This window comes from Phocoena sinus, chromosome 4 (assembly GCF_008692025.1).
Source record: "Phocoena sinus isolate mPhoSin1 chromosome 4, mPhoSin1.pri, whole genome shotgun sequence".
NCBI lineage: Eukaryota > Metazoa > Chordata > Mammalia > Artiodactyla > Phocoenidae > Phocoena > Phocoena sinus.
In genome coordinates, this window is record NC_045766.1 from 136,751,425 (window position 1) to 136,767,960 (window position 16,536).

The 16,536-nt window shown below is 43.5% G+C and overlaps 1 protein-coding gene across 9 annotated transcripts in view; it reads right to left on the reverse strand.

Moving 5' to 3' along the window:
• SETD4 (SET domain containing 4) overlaps nucleotides 1-16,536 on the reverse strand; it is a 366,008-nt gene that overhangs the window by 269,039 nt on the left and 80,433 nt on the right. For 8 of the 9 annotated variants that reach the window (XR_004349708.1, XR_004349714.1, XR_004349715.1 and 5 more), the window contains one exon: nucleotides 13,720-13,864. The exons of the other annotated variant lie outside the window; for it this stretch is intronic. The gene's annotated coding sequence lies outside the window, so the exon portion shown is untranslated. The remainder of the gene's footprint in view (nucleotides 1-13,719; nucleotides 13,865-16,536) is intronic. 9 annotated transcript variants of the gene reach the window in all.

A 16,536-nucleotide genomic window follows, 5' to 3' on the forward strand; every position in this document is an offset into this window, starting at 1 on the left:
TACGAATACCCTCTGTCAACATGAATCTTTTAGACAGGATCAGAAAGGGACTCCCTTAAACATCCAAGCAAACAACAGGTACCCGTGGTTCCCAGCCACAGCGCCCTCTGCTGCATATCGAAGAGGGTCCCCCACACAAGCATACTTTGCTTTAGACTCAACTATTTTTTAATTTATTCACTTTCTGGAGTAAAATGAGGAAGAAAATTACGCAGTTAAGAGCCATGTAGGAAAAAAGACCTCACACAACAAAGGTATCCACTAAATGCTTTGGTCAATGAATGAATGAATGAGTCAATGAACGTATCTGAGCATGACATGGCACAACAAGCATTTTCTTGAACCTCAGATCCTATGTAACCAGTCAAAGCTTTGGTCAGTTAAACTAAGCAATGTCCTTTTTTTTTTTTTAATTTTTTTTTTTTTTTTTTTTTGGGGGGCGCTGTGTTTGGTCTTCGTTGCTGTGTGCGTGCTTTCTCTAGTTGCGGCAAGCAGGGGCTACTCTTCGTTGCGGTGTGCGGGCTTCTCATTGCGGTGGCTTCTCTTGTTGTGGAGCATGTGCTCTAGGTGCGCGGGCTTCAGTAGTTGTGGCACGCAGCCTCAGTAGTTGCAGCACACAGGCTCAGTAGTTGTGGCATTCAGGCTCAGTAGTTGTGGCGCATGGGCTTAGTTGCGGCACGGCATGTGGGATCTTCCCGGACCAGGGCTCGAACCCGTGTCCTCTGCATTGGCAGGCGATTCTTAACCACTAGGCCACCAGGGAAGTCCCAGCAATGTCTTTTTAATCTCTTTCTAAAAATACTATAAACAGCTATCACACTTATTTTAAAAGTAATAATACTAAAATATGGAAAATAAGAAATGGAAGTTCCCCAAGTCCTGTTCCTGAGAGGTTATCTCCCTTAACAGTTGGCTGCATACGTACATATTCTTAATAAATGGGGTCCTAAACTGCATACTTTTCTGTAAGTCACTTTTTTTTTTTTTTTTTGCCACACCACACGGCTGTCAGGATCTTAGTTCATCCACCAGGGATCGAACCCAGGCCATGGCAGTGAAAGCACCAAGTACTAACTACTGGACGCCCAGGGAATTCCCTGTAAGTCACTTTTTAAATCTAAGTCTCTATTACAGACATTTTACATGTCAGAATATATAGTAACTATATCTCACTTCTTTAAATGCTAAATAATATTCCATACGTCACTTAACTTACCCCCTATAGATGAAGTATAATTGTAAGGTCAAAAATATAGGCACTTTTTACAAACAGATATTGTCAAATTTGTCTCTAAAAACTTATACCACCATCATCAATACTGAGTGCTGTTAGCCTTCTTAATACATGTAATCTCACGGAGAAAATGCTATTTCATTGTTTTAATTTGTATTAATTTGATTATCAGTAAGGATAAGCATCTCTTCTGCTTATAAGCTATGTATACTATTCCTTCCATGAATTGCTTTTTCATAACCTTCGTCCATCTTAAATTGGATTTTTAATTGCTTGCTTACTGATTTGTAGGCACTTAGACACTTCTTATATTAACCTTTTTAAATTACATAGGGTGAATATTTTTCCCAGCTTCATATGCTGTTTTTAAATTGGGTTATATAGCTTTTGGTTACATAGAAGAGTTTTGCTTCACCGTTATCAAATATGTCATTCTAAACCATTTGACTTATGGGCCATATGGCATTTTTTTTTAATGCTTTGCTCACTCCAACATAATGAAAATATTTCCTATGCGCTTACTAGTATTTTAAAGATTTTTCTTAATGTTTAGGTCTATAATCATTTCAGATTCACTTTTGTATGTGATACAAGTTAAAGATACAACTTTCTTTTTAAATGTTTTATTTCTTAAATCTTAGCTTATTTTTTAATTTTACCAAGTTACAGCCAGATGTGTAAACATAATTCGTTCAATAATTTATCCTTTCTTCACTGATGTAAAATGCCTCCTTTATCATATACCAATTCTCCATGTACAGCTGAAGGCTTTACGAGCAAAGACTAAGGTTTTCAGGAGAAGAAGCAATTCTGCCCAAGACTGCAACACGGAAACCCTGGCCGAGTCTCCAGCCTGCCTGGTCTGCCCTGCGGAGTCTGGACTCAAGACAGTAACATCAGCTCTCATATCCTGTTCATCTCTTGGTCTACTCCTGGGCTAGCATCTCACTCTTTTAATTACTGTAACTTTATAGTTCATTTTCACATCCAGAAAAGTAAGACTCTCCTTCATTCTTCTTTTTGAAAAGTTTCTTGACTCTTCTACAGCATTTGCTGTTCCAGATTAACTTCAGAATCAAATCTGCGATCGTACAATCATACACATCCTGCCTTGGAAGATTTCTTCTCTTCCTGCATCCAAAGTACACTAACTAGGCCTCTTTTGTGTGTTGGCCATCGTATGTAGGGACCACTCTTGCAATGGTTCCAAGCATCAGAGAGCCGCAATCTAAGATGTCACAGACTAATAAATAATACATTTCCACCGCAGTGGGGGAAATAAAGGGTGACCTGGATGTCCAAAGAAGGTCACCTAACCCAGATTTCGTGTCAGAAAACTTTCCGTAATAGGTGATATCTAAACATTGACATAAATAATATTAGGCTTTGGACAGGAAAAGCAGATTTCGGGAAGACAGAAGGCAGTGAGGAAGAGAAGGCACATTGAGCCACAAGACCCGAAATGTCCACTGTGACTAGAACATGGCGGCCACCACCAGGGGCCTAACAAGCTCCATGAAGGCATCTGTGTTCTTTCCCAAGAGCAATGAGCTGCCTTAAAAAGGGTTGGACAGAAGAGAGTAAAGGAAATGAGTCAGAGTCATTGAACAGTCATTGAGTGCCCAAGCATCCCCTCTTTTCCCAGTGACGTGCAGCACCCGTCACAGGGGGCAGTACCATTGACCAGTTCTGGCCAATGGGCTGTGAGTGGAAGTGATCGACGGCATTTCCATGCCAAAGCATTTAAAAGCTGACCCTCCCACCCTGGTTGCCCCAGCAACCTGGAAGCCACATACAGAGATCTTGGCTTCCCAATATGCAAGTGGCCTGGATCACCAGGTCCCTGAGTGGAGGACAGTGCCCTGAAGACTCGCCTGACCCACACCAGAATTTTCATGAGTGAGAAAGAACTCTTTATTGTGTAGGCCATGGAGTTCTAAGGTTTATTTATTGCTACAGTACAGCCTGGTGCTAACCTAAGAAAGTCTCCAAATACAATCTGATGACAGGGGATCCAGCTTCTCAGAGCTCCCCAACACCACTGAAAGTCCTTGTCTGCAGAAGCTGAGAATACTCCTTCCTCTTTAGGGGAGAACAGTACTGACATCAGCAAGGCCGTCGCTATGCCTTCTTGGGGGTTTACAAGCTACTCCGTTGATGAACACTTCGCTCTACTGAGCAGGTGTGAGATGCTTCCTGCACAGAGAATGTTAAGTGATCTGCAATTTTCCACTCTCTCTCCCCTGCTTCATGGTTGTACCTTTCTTTCTTATGTCCCCTGGTTCTTTCATCCCTGGCCTTTTTCCTATCTTTCTTCAGCAGTGAGATGCTGCTGGCTGATAACTCAAGGGTGGCCACGTGGCAGCTACAGCCACAAGCAACGTCCTAACCTCCAGCCCCGCTGCACCTCCAAGAGGGAGGACAGACTCCCTAGCGCTGCTGCTGCAGGCACAGCAACCCAAGTTCAAATCCAGCCCAGTCTCTTTCGTCTTTGTATGCAGTTTGAGAGTTTCTTAACTTCTCTGAGATTTCATTTCCTATTCTGCAAAACGAGGATAGTGATACTTACTTGAGAGTCTTACAGAGATTATAGGAAAAAACAAACGTAACGTTCCCAGCACAGTGCCTGGCACAGAATATGAATTTCCTGAAAGTCTGTTTCCTTTGCCCTTTCTCCTGAGGGAAAAACCGACTCCTCTCAGATCTCCATGGCTTAATCCTACATCTATCTACGTCGGTCTTTTGATGGGCAAAACTGCACTCTTAGGTCTGTGGAGGATACAAATGATCAGACAATGTAGCTGAGGAGGCCAGACGTACTCACAGGGAAAAGTTAACAGGTTAATCATTAATTAGATGTGTAAATACCCGAGGGTTTAATATAAGCCATAAGTGCTAAAGAAATCCAGAGAAAGGAGAGACATGCTCAGGCTCCTGGGATTGAGGCTAAGGATTCGGCACAGGGAGACGGGGATAAAGAAGCAGCTCCTGCTTTCCCGAAGGCCGGATCTCCCATCTCTGGGTCAGCATCCATTCTAGTTCAAGACGGGCTTCAGATTGATAGCTGTCCCAACGATGACAGAGCTGGAGAGACATTTTCGGACAGGCTCTGTCCACTCACAGCAGATACATCTCTGAGTACTACCTACTGATTCAGGAGGGTATAACAAATAAACTTTTGAATGAATGTGCCCACCCTACAAAAGATTTTAGAGGGTCCCCTCTGTGTAAGGTACAAGGGTGGTCACTCCAAAGGCTATACTTGATATCAAAGGCGGGGACTATGCCGGGTACCCTTGCCAAGCCAGAACCTAACACCAGCACCAGGCACCCAGAGGTTATTCACAGACTGTCACAGGAGGTTCCCATGGCTCTGCAAACATGCCTACAAATGCCCTCAAACTTCTAGATAGGTGGGGTCAGCTCCTGATTGGGAATGACGCTGTCAGCTTACTCAGCTGCATGTGTGCTTTAGCCAGGACGTACAGTTCCTTTCAAAAATCTCACAAAGGGACTTCCCTGGTGGCACGGTGGTTGAGAGTCCGCCTGCCGATGCAGGGGACACGGGTTTGTGCCCCGGTCCAGGAAGATCCCACATGCCGCGGAGCGGCTGGGCCCGTGAGCCACGGCCACTGAGCCTGCGCGTCCGGAGCCTGTGCTCCGCAACGGGAGAGGCCACAACAGTGAGAGGCCCGCGCACCGGGGGAAAAAAAAAAAAAAAATCTCACAAAGGTGGGGATCATTTAGTAAATGTATAGAAATTTCACATCACTACTGTGTGAACCTGGAACCAACATAGTGTTGTAGGTCAATTATACTTCAATTTTTTTTAAAAAAAGAGAGAAAAGAAAGTTTGTAATCACAGTATTCTAATAGGTTCTGTCTGCAGTGAACAATATTTACATACTTAGAATGTTGCAAACACTAATTACTGGCATAATTAAAAGTATGATAATTTGGGGGAAAGAATGAGGAAGGAGAGGTAGAGGTATTAAACCTTCATCTCTTATAACACTAATAAATTTAAAACTTGCTTTTTTCTTTTCTTTTTATTGTGTCTATACAAGATAATAAATGTTAACTAAACTACTGCGGTCGTCATTTACAATATATATAAATCAAACCATCACACTGTACACCTTAAACTTATAGAGCGATGTGCGCCGACAGTTTCTCAATAAAACTGGGGGAAAAAAATACCTAACAAAGCTCCAGCCACCACTCCCAAAGGAAAACATGAATTTTAGTGTGATCCTATCACATTAAGTATGCAAAAAAATGCAAAGTTGCATATCAACATAATACATCCACTGGCTGAAGACTCTCACGTCAAATGGCATATTCAAAGGCCAGCAGAAAAGTAAAACAAATGAACAGTGACTAGGTTAAAATGTTCGCTTCTTTGCAGAACCCTCTGGGTACATGGAAATGTAAGGGAATAACAGGTTGATTGTTCTTTAGACTTTAAGGTAAACACAGGCCAACAGTGTGACACAGCTACCAAAAAACCAAATGAGACCTCAGGATGGATAAATTAATAGAAGTATAGTGTCATAAGCAAAGGAGGTGACCGATCTCTGCACATGAACGATGTGCGGGGTCTATATTGCTACTGGACAACTCCTGCAGGAGGTGAGAGTGTTCTCCCTTTGCATCAGAAAGCAGTGAGGACATTCAGACAGGAGACAATAAGGCAACGTAAACACCAGCGTCATCTTTAAACATTGCAAGGATCTCAGTATGAAGAGAGCTGGATTTTTTTCATATAGTTTCAAAGGGCAACTGAGACCAAAAGACAAAATTGAGAGGGAGACAATTTTTAGCCAAATGTGAAGGAGACCTTTCCAACAACGAAGGCTGTTCAAAATCTGGAACAGTCTCGTGAGGTGGTGGGCCTTCCTCGCACTGAAGCTTTCCTACAAAGGTGTCTTCCCACTTTTTTGGCTGCATGAAAATTTAGAGGAACATGAGATTCTTCAAGTTTCAAGGCAGGTTTTGTAGAAAGCATTCCTTAGGACAGAGAGTTTAGGTTGGGTGGCCTCAAATGACTGCATAGAAGCTAACCAAAAATTCTTGCTTCCTCAGACATTATCTTCCCCTATTACAAAGGTTAAGAATTTCCCGGGTCAGATTTTAAAGGGGCATTTAATCGGGTCATTAAAGTTCAGTCCTTTTCCCAACTGGCAAGTCCTGTGCTCACTGGCCTTTGTGCAGTTCTGCCCTCTCCTCTCCCACCCCAAAGTCACACCCGCGCTCTTGCTAAAAGCTGTGGACTCTAAACCTCGTCATGTAGAATGCAGAAAGGGAATCATTGATTTTGTTCTAGTTAGTCATCGTAATGCTTTTCTCTTATATGTACTTAATCACTGTGGTTTCTCCAAGAATGGAAAGCTTTCCTTTCTATGCGAGAATCTAAATGGCTCTCTAAACAGACAGCAGCTGAGCAAACAGTGCAGAGAATTTCGGTGCCCTGTGATGAGAGCCACCGCACCCTCAGCCAAGGCCAAGCAGCTCCTGGCACGGCAGCCAAATTACAAATAGCTGCGGAGTGATTCCTTTTGATCGACGGTGGGTGCTTCCATTTCTTATAAGAATGTTCCATGCAGCTTTGTGGTTAGTCACAAAGCCTGAAAATGATAAATGTACTAGAGAATCAGCCAGCGTTTCCCTTCCAGGACTAGGACCAGACGGAGCCCGGGCAGCACCACTGCAGCAGGAAATAGCCGCACAGCTGGCCCCCTGGCAAGGGGCCGGCATGAAATGCTTCTCCCTGGAGTCCTCATTTCTCCGCAGCCTCCGCTGCGCACCCTGCCTGGCCCGCTCTGCCTGTCTCTGCCCAGTGATCAGGCCTTTCGTACTTTGCAATCTTAAGCACAGGAAACGCACAAGTCAGCACCCACAAAAGCGCACATCACCTCTTGCTCCTAAGGAGAATTCCCAGCAGCTGTTTAACAGGGTGTATGCCCGCTCACATTATCTAATTGCTGAGGCAGGATGAGACGGGGTGGGAAAAAAAAAGGAATGAATGACTCCTGTGAGACTGCAGACTGTTGAATAATAACCAGTTGGCATTCTTCCCTTAAGTAATGTTCTAGTGTGGGGGCGGGGGGGAGATGTAGGTTTGAGAAGCGTTGCAGCCTCCTCGTGTTCTAGGGGAAGAGGGCTGACCAGGGGCTTTTGCTAAATAGAGAGGCTCCTTGGGGCTGGCGCTGGGAGGAGTATTTCCAGCTCAAAGCACCAGGGGGTGCTGCAGCAGAAGGAAGGGATAGAAGAGTATAGTGTCTTCAAGGCCAAGGCCACCTGAGGTCTGACTCTGGGCATGGTCAGCCTCCCAGAGGAGGCCACAATGAACTTGGAGCCTGTCTCCTTGCGGGAAGGACTGCTTGGCTTCTTGCTCTGTGGGAGAAAGCATGAAGCCTTGTCTTTAATTTGCATTTTCTCATTAAGTGGAGTCAAGCCCTTTTACATCTGTGGATATTGTGGTTGCCTTGACTGGGTAGCGTCTTTACATTCCAAATTCCAAATTCCCAGCTACAAACACACTTTTATTTATTTGCCATCTGTCTTTACACAACCTGGAACACACTCAAAGGAAGCTGAGCCTCATGCTGTAAAATCATTATTTTTCCCAGGTCGTGCTGAGCTCAGGCTACAGAACCCTGACCGCATTACTAAGGCTGGGTCTACCCGGGCCAGGTCTTACTGCTGAACATTGACCAGAGGCTTTTAAATACAGGACTTGGTGAGGGAAGTTTATAGCAGTACAATCCTACCTCAAGAAACAAGAAAAATCTCAAATAAACAATCTAAACTTACACCTAAAGCAATTAGGCAGAGAAAAACAAAAAACCGCCAAAGTCAGCAGAAGGAGAGAAATCATAAAGATCAGGTCAGAAATAAATGAAAAAGAAACGAAGGAAACAATAGCAAAGATCAATAATGCGAAAAGCTGGTTCTTTGAGAAGATAAACAAAATTGATAAACCACCAGCCAGACTCATCAAGAAAAAAAAAGGGAGAAGACTCAAATCAATAGGCTTAGAAATGAAAAAGGAGAAGTAACAACTGACACTGCAGAAATACAAACGATCGTGAGAGATTACTAGAAGCCACTATATGCCAATAAAATGGACAACCTGGAAGAGATGGACAAATTCTTAGAAAAGCACAACCTTCTGAGACTGAACCAGGAAGAAATAGAAAATACGAACAGACCAATCACAAGCACTGAAATTGAAACTGTGATTAAAAATCTTCCAACAAACAAAAGCCCAGGACCAGGTGGCTCCACAGGCAAACTCTACCAAACATTTAGAGAAGAGCTAACACCCATCCTTCTCAAACTCTTCCAAAATACAGCAGAGGAAAGAACACTCCCAAACTCATTCTACGAGGCCACCATCACCCTGACACCAAAACCAGACTAACATGTCACAAAAAAAGAAAACTACAGGCCAATATGACTGCTGAACATAGATGCAAAAATCCTTAATAAAATACTAGCAAACAGAATCCAACAGCACATTAAAAGGATCATTCACCATGATCAAGTGGGGTTTATCTCAGGAATGCAAGGATTCTTCAATATACGCAAATCAATCAATGTTATACACCATATTAATAAACTGCAGGATAAAAACCATATGATCATCTCAACAGATGCAGAAAAAGCTTTTGACAAAATTCAACAACATTTAGGATAAAAACTCTCCAGAAAGTAGGCATAGAGGGAACTTATTGAACATAATAAAGGCCATATATGACAAACCCTGAGCCAACATCATTCTCAATGGTGAAAACCTGAAACCATTTCCTCTAAAATCAGGAACAAGACAAGGTTGCCCACTCTCACCACTATTATTCAACATTGTTTTGGAAGTTTTAGCCACGCAACCAGAGAAGGAAAAGAAATAAAAGGAATCCAAATCAGAAAAGAAAAAGTAAAACTGTCACTGTTTGCAGATGACATGATACTATACATAGAGAATCCTAAAGATGATACCAGAAAACTACTAGAGCTAATCAATGAATCTGGTAAAGTAGCAGGATACAAAATTGATGTACAGAAATCTCCTGCATTCCTACACACTAATGATGAAAAATCTGAAAGAGAAATTAAGGAAACACTCCCTTTTACCACTGCAACAAAAAGAATGAAATACCTAGGAATAAACCTACCTAAGGAGACAAAAGACCTATATGCAGAAAACTATAAGACACTGATGAAAGAAATTAAAGAGGATACAAACAGATGGAGAGATATACCATGTTCCTGGAATGGAAGAATCAACATTGTGAAAATGACTATACTACCCAAAGCAATCTACAGATTCTATGCAATCCCTATCAAACTACCAATGGCATTTTTCACAGAACTAGAACAAAAAATTTCACAATTTGTATGGAAATACAAAAGACCCCGAATAGCCAAAGCAATCTTGAGTAAGAAAAACGAAACTGGAGGAATCAGGCTCCCAGATTTCAGACTATACTATAAAGCTACAGTAATCAAGACAGTATGGTACTGGCACAAAAACAGAAGTATAGAGCAATGGAACAGGATAGAAAGCCCAGAGATAAAACCACGCACATATGGTCACTTTATCTTTGATAAAGGAGGCAAAAATATACAATGGAGAAAAGACAGCCTCTTCAGTAAGTGATGCTGGGAAAACTGGACAGCTACATGTAAAAGAATGAAATTAGAACACTTCCTAACACCATACATAAAAATAAACTCAAAATGGATTAAAGACCTAAAAGTAAGGCCAGACACTATAAAACTCTTAGAGGAAAATATAGGAAGAACACTCTTTGACATTAATCACAGCAAGATCTTTTTTGATCCACCTCTTAGAGTAATGGAAATAAAAACAAAAATAAACAAATGGGACCTAATGAAACTTCAAAGCTTTTACACAGCAAAGGAAACCATAAAAAAGACGAAAAGACAACCCTCAGAATGGGAGAAAATATTTGCAAACGAAGCAACTGACAAAGGATTAATCTCCAAAATATACAAGCAGCTCATGCAGCTCAATATCAAAAAACAAACAACCCAATCCAAAAATGGGTAGAAGACCTAAATAGACATTTCTCCAAAGAAGATATACAGATTGCCAACAAACACATGAGAGGATGCTCCACATCACTAATCATTAGACAAATGCAAATCAGAACTACAATGAGGTATCACCTCACCCCGGTCGGAATGGCCATCATCAAAAAATCTACAAACAGGGCTTCCCTGGTGACACAGTGGTTGAGAGTCTGCCTGCCGATGCAGGCGACACAGGTTCCTGCCCCGGTCCGGGAAGATCCCACATGCCGCGGAGCGGCTGGGCCCGTGAGCCATGGCCGCTGAGCCTGCGCGAGCGGAGCCTGTGCTCCGCAACGGGAGAGGCCACAGCAGTGAGAGGCCAGCATACTGCAAAAAAAAAAAAAAAAAAGTCCCCCCAAATAAATAAATACAGGACTTGATGAAAACAGCAGAGCTAGTAAACCCTCCGTGTAAACAGAAAGCTGAATTCTGTGTATATTGACTCCCTTAGGAGGTGACTTAGGCATTAGTGATTTCCACAACTAAGACTCATGTTTAGCAAGATACTGATATCAACAAGGGGTGAGGCCCGGAGCAATGAGGAGCTCCCTCCTCTCTTCAGAGGAGACCTAAGCAGGGCAGAATCTGGAGAGACTGGAGGGGGAGGAAGAACAGGAGGCAGACGGGGGCTTTGTTCGTGGCACAGAAAAGCACATCCTAGCAGAGAGGGCGTCTGCCTTGGGCACAGGTGATGAGCATCGTACGGACACAGATGCTAAAGGCAGCCAAGGAGAAGCAGCAGTCCCTCCTCACAGCTCTGCCCCTTCCCAGCTTCTCCCCACGCTCTGCCCTCCTTCCTTCCTTCCTCCTCCAGAGCTTCCCTGGGAAGCAGCTGCACCGTGGAGAGGTGGTGAAGCTCCTGGTGCCTGTGTTCTGTCTCTGGACACAGCGGGGAGGCCTCTGGCTGGGGTCAGGGCAACGCGCCCGCTACACTGGCTCAGCCCCACCTCCGTGCCAGTTTTCACTTGCTCCACCTGGAGAGCAGCCCCATCCTCTGGTCTGGATCGGTCCCCATGGACCCTGCGCATCCTCCTCTGTGTACCCCGCATCCCAGGACTGACACTGGGCTGTCACTTTCTTCTTCGCAGGGACCTAACTCTTGGTCTCTCCTTATGAGCTGCCCCAAGTCTTCTTTCCGTATCGATTATAGACCTTCATCAATTGTCTTGGCAGAGGCTGGCTTCCCGTAGATTGATCGATGCCCACAGCAACTTTGCTGAAAACCTGAGTGAAACCCAGAGCTCTGGCTCACTCTTCATCCTCTGTCTTCTGTCTGACAACTATATCCTCCACTGCAGTCAGTGCCCTGGGCGTTCTAGGAGAGGAATCAGTGGGAAGAGGCGTTTCTCAACTGGGTTCCAAGCTGGAAACGGTTCCCTTCAGGTGGAACCATAAATACCATGACATGTTGGGAAGGAAAAATCAACAATAGCTGGCAACGAGATGTGAAGCGGGAGGGAGGATTCCTGCACGACTCCCCAACTTTGAACTTGGATGACTGAGTAGATGGCAAACGAGGGCAGGAAGGCAAAATGGAAGGGGGTGTGAGTGGGTATCCATGTGGGATCTCTCCCAAAGGTAACAGCTACCTGGAATGTTGTTAATCATCCCCTTGCTTCATCATATATATGCAGTGACGTGATGGTAAATGTTTAAAAATCAGCTCTCCAAAAATTAAATATGTGCGCATATCCTAATACGTTTGTTATAAATTGTTTGATACAAAGGATGTATATCACACAGTTTACAAATAATAAAATACATAATATCCTTATTATAAACCTCTAACATTCAATTGATTCTCACAGAATATTTTTTATTTTTGCCAAACTTTCATAATTGTGGCCAACCTACGGTTGCAACAGATGAACCAATGTAGTTTCAGTATGAAGGTTGGTTGCTATTTTCGTTTACATAAACAAGTAAGAAGAAAGCAAAATGACAGAGACACATGGTAGAAAATCACTGTTTTATCAATGATGTGAGCAACTTCTTTGTTGAGTCAGATAATAGTTTTCAAACACTGAAAGGCTATTTCCTCAATTTCTGTGCTATTCACAATGTAACAGCCGCAGACATGACAAACATTTAAGTTTAATCTGTTAATCATTATTAACATTTAGTCCGTCATTCTGTTATATCCAGACAATCAACAAAGCAATCACGCCCTGATCTGCAGCACTGGCCAATTTCTTTCATATAAATAGTGGCCCATTTCAAGCTACCAAGGTGATGTCACTGAACACTGAATTGGAAAGAGATCATAGTAGCATGCCAGTTTATAGGATTTTTACCATACAGATGCAATAGATATAATAACCTCCAAAGCATAGATAATAGTAAAATAAGATAATTAGGAGGTGATGAGTTAGAGTATTTATTACCATTCTCTTTGCTGTAATTATTTTACTGTAAGCTTATATAATTTAATTTTTAATAACAGCGGTGTTTAACAACTGCCTTGCTGAATTCATGAAAATTTAACTATTGGATCTCGCAAGTCAGTTCAAGCCGGCTCAGGCATACCATTGCGTGAATGGCCCAACAATATGTTGTTTAATTTTGTGCTTTATAAAAATGGTACCATGTTGAGATTCCCTGGCGGTCCGGTGGTTAGGACTCCGCGCTTTCACTGCCAAGGGCCCAGGTTCAACCCCTGGTTGGGGAATTAAGATCCCACAAGCTGCATGGTGCAGCCAAAAAAAAAAAAAAAAAAAAAAATGGCACCATGTTGTAGGTAATCTTCTGAGAGTTGCTTTGTCACTCACTATCGTGTTACTCTTGTCTAGGGACACTCAACACTATCCTGTCCCCTCGTTCTCAGCTCTGTCACAGGAAGTAGAAGCCTGAGGGCCACAACCCCCAGAATCTCTTGCCAACAGGGTTTCTGTTCTATGACCGACAACAGGTGGACGGTGGTACAAGGTGGATTTCACTCTCCCTCAGGCAGCGATGGTGTCTGTGGTAGCCGTAGTGGCTTCCTGCAATGTTCTGGTTTCCGAGGAGCATCCCCATCTCTGGATTTCGCCCCCTCCCATCCCTTCCAACAGTTTTGTAGGACCTGATTTCCGGTACTAAACCCTTCCGACTGGAAATATATAGAATGGTTTCTGGGCTTAGGATTAAAAGACCGGGATTTATCCACGTTGATGCATGTAACCTAGGACCGTCTTTTCCACTGTGGTATAACAGGCCACGCTGTGATGGTATCACATAGGAGTCTCCATAGTTAGGCTGCATTTTATATCCTGCCTGCCCACCTTTGATACTTTCAATACAGCCAGTGTGCCCAGAGGATACTACCACGGGCAACAAGAGATCACGCCCTGGTGTTGACCCACACAGTTCTCAGGTTCGCTCATTGGACTCAACATTCCTGCCCTTACCTCCTTCTCCATCTCCTTCTGTAGGTGATCCACTGGATCCTGCTTTCCAGTCCGTCAACCTTGGCCAAACATGCTATCATGTACTGAAGGAGGGTCTATTGGTGATAAAGAAGTCTGGTTCCTGTGGGCCAGTACAGGCTCCCAGCTACAGCATGGAGGAAAAAAATCACATAAGAAAAATGTAGCTTGGGTTAGCACATGTAAGCTTTTATATATGGAGTGGACAAATAACAAGGGCCTACTGTATAGCACAGGGAACTATATTCAATAACCTATGATAAACCATAATGGAAAAGAATATTTAAAAAAAGAATGTATATATATATATATATGTATAACTGAATCACTCTGCTGTATAGCAGAAATTAACACAACGTTGTAAACCAAATATACTTCAATTAAAAAATATTGAAAAAAAAATAGCCTATCTGCTCACAGTAAATTACCTTGAGACATAAGTTGACAATAGCATGACATAATTGGCAACAGCCCGCCCAGATTCCTTAGTTAATCAAACCCAGCCAGGACTTTTCCAGAATGTCCTCCCTGTTCCCATACGACCTGTGCTGAGCTGCTCAGGAGATATGTTAATTTATTTCTGGGAAGAAGAGAGAAATATTCCCTCCCCTTGTCTATTCACCCTTCAAAACCCAGTTCAGATATCTCCTCCTCCGTGAAGCCTTCTCAAACGCTACCCATCTGAAATACCCTCCTCTGTATCCTCTGCACCTTGTGTATAATTCTTCACACCCTTGAGGGATGGGATAATGTCTTCCCCCCAGACAAAAAACGGGCTTGCTTATCACTTACTATAAGAACAGTGGATTCCCCAAGCTCAGCATTCCTCGGCTATGATACAAACTCACTGCACACCTAACATCCACCTGGACCCCTCATATTGCCCCCGTGGGGCTTGGAGGACAAGGGGAACCCAGGCCATCATAATACTCATTCAGTTTGCTCTGCCATGAATAATGAAGTCCCTCGTCTCTGACCCAGGACTCTGTCTTCTGCCAGCATCCAGTGAACCAGTAAGAGGCTAACTCATTAGCTTGTGAGTAAAATCCCAGACCCTTCCCAGATGCAAGACTGAGTCTGTGTCTTATCATCCTTGGGGCTCCAGAGTCTACTACAGGCCTGATTAGTACACTATATGTTTGGAATTTCATCAAGTTGAATGGACTAGACCAAATACCGGGAACTTTTCTTCTACTGAGTACCAGTGAGCCCGGAGTCTCTCAACCTGGGCACTATTGACATTTGGGGCTGGATCATTCTTTGCTGGGTGGAGCGTGGGAGGCGCTCACTGCAGGATGTGCACTACAGGATGTTTAGCAGCATCCCTAGCCTCTACCCACTCTCCAACTGTAGCAACCAAAACTGTCTCCGGACATTGCCAGCCGTGCCCTGAGGAGGCAATACCACTCCCCTTTCTCCAGCAACGAGAACCACTGGTGCAGCCTACCCAGAGAGTAGTGGTGAGAATGGGAAGAGCAAGCAAAGGGGCTGTCGCTAAGTTATAATGTAGCATCCAGACAGAGATATAAAATATTACACAGAGGGGGCTTCCCTGATGGCGCAGTGGTTGAGAGTCCGCCTGCCGATGCAGGGGACACGGGTTCGTGCCCCGGTCCAGGAGGATCCCACATGCCGTGGAGCGGCTGGGCCCGTGAGCCGTGGCCGCAAATCCTGCACGTCCGGAGCCTGTGCTCCGCAACGGGAGAGGCCGCAGCAGTGAGAGGCCCGCGTACCGCAAAAAATAAATAAATAAAACGATTACACAGAGATATAAAATATTGCACTGCCTTTTCACAGCTAACAGTAAACACAACCGTGTGAGCACCACAGGTGCCCCGGGGCATCAGCTAGATCACCTCATTCACACCCTCCAACATTTCACTCTGTAGGAACCGGAGGCATGGATGGGGTAAGCGGCTCACCCAAGTGGAAGAGTTTGGACTTGAACCCAGAGCTGAGGGTTTCCAACACTCTTGTTCTTAATTCTTAGCCTCGTTATGATCCCACAAAGAAAGAGGGGAGACAGACTGGGGCTTAGAAATAAGGAAAAGGGAAATCAAAGTTGACCTTAAGAAAAAATAATAATAATCAAAATTACATGTCAACACCAGTCTCTTAAGGGTTAAAAATACATAACCCTTTAGCTATTTTAAGTGGGCAAATAAGTGCCAGAATCTGTATTAACATGTACTTTAATTCCTACATAAAATGTTTAAGTACAAGCCCTCATGAGCTGCTCTCTTCTGCATCCAGAAAGTCCAGAAAGGAGAAAAGTGTCAAAAGCTGTTTTAACGCAGCAAACGCATTGGTGAACTTCAGTGGAGTACCTCTGCCATCTGGTGGCGAGTTGAAGAACTGTCCTTAAAAAACGCAAAGCCACTTGGTACTTTGTGATAGGTGTTTGAATGAGTGCCCACCTCATTCCCAACTGAGTCAGACAAGAATTGATGCTCCAAACTGGCTACAGGTTGATACCAGATTTGGGTAATCTGGAGAGCAGAAAAATTACTGATTACCTATGGAATTACAAAGCTTGAGTAACTCCTAAGGAAAAGCACTATTTTGACTTTATTTTAAACTTTCCCTGAGAAGCTAACATTCCCCTCATCCTTAATTCTCAGAAATGTTTTCAATGCACGATAGCGTTGTGTTTTGGAGGCAGAGAAAGACAGCAAGAAAGAAGGAGGGGGAAAGAGAAGAAATGAAAGAAAGGGGACATCACTGCCATATTTGGTGCCAAAAACCATAATTCTATTAAAAACATTAGTCAAAGATTTTTCAACATCTAAGTCAGTTTCT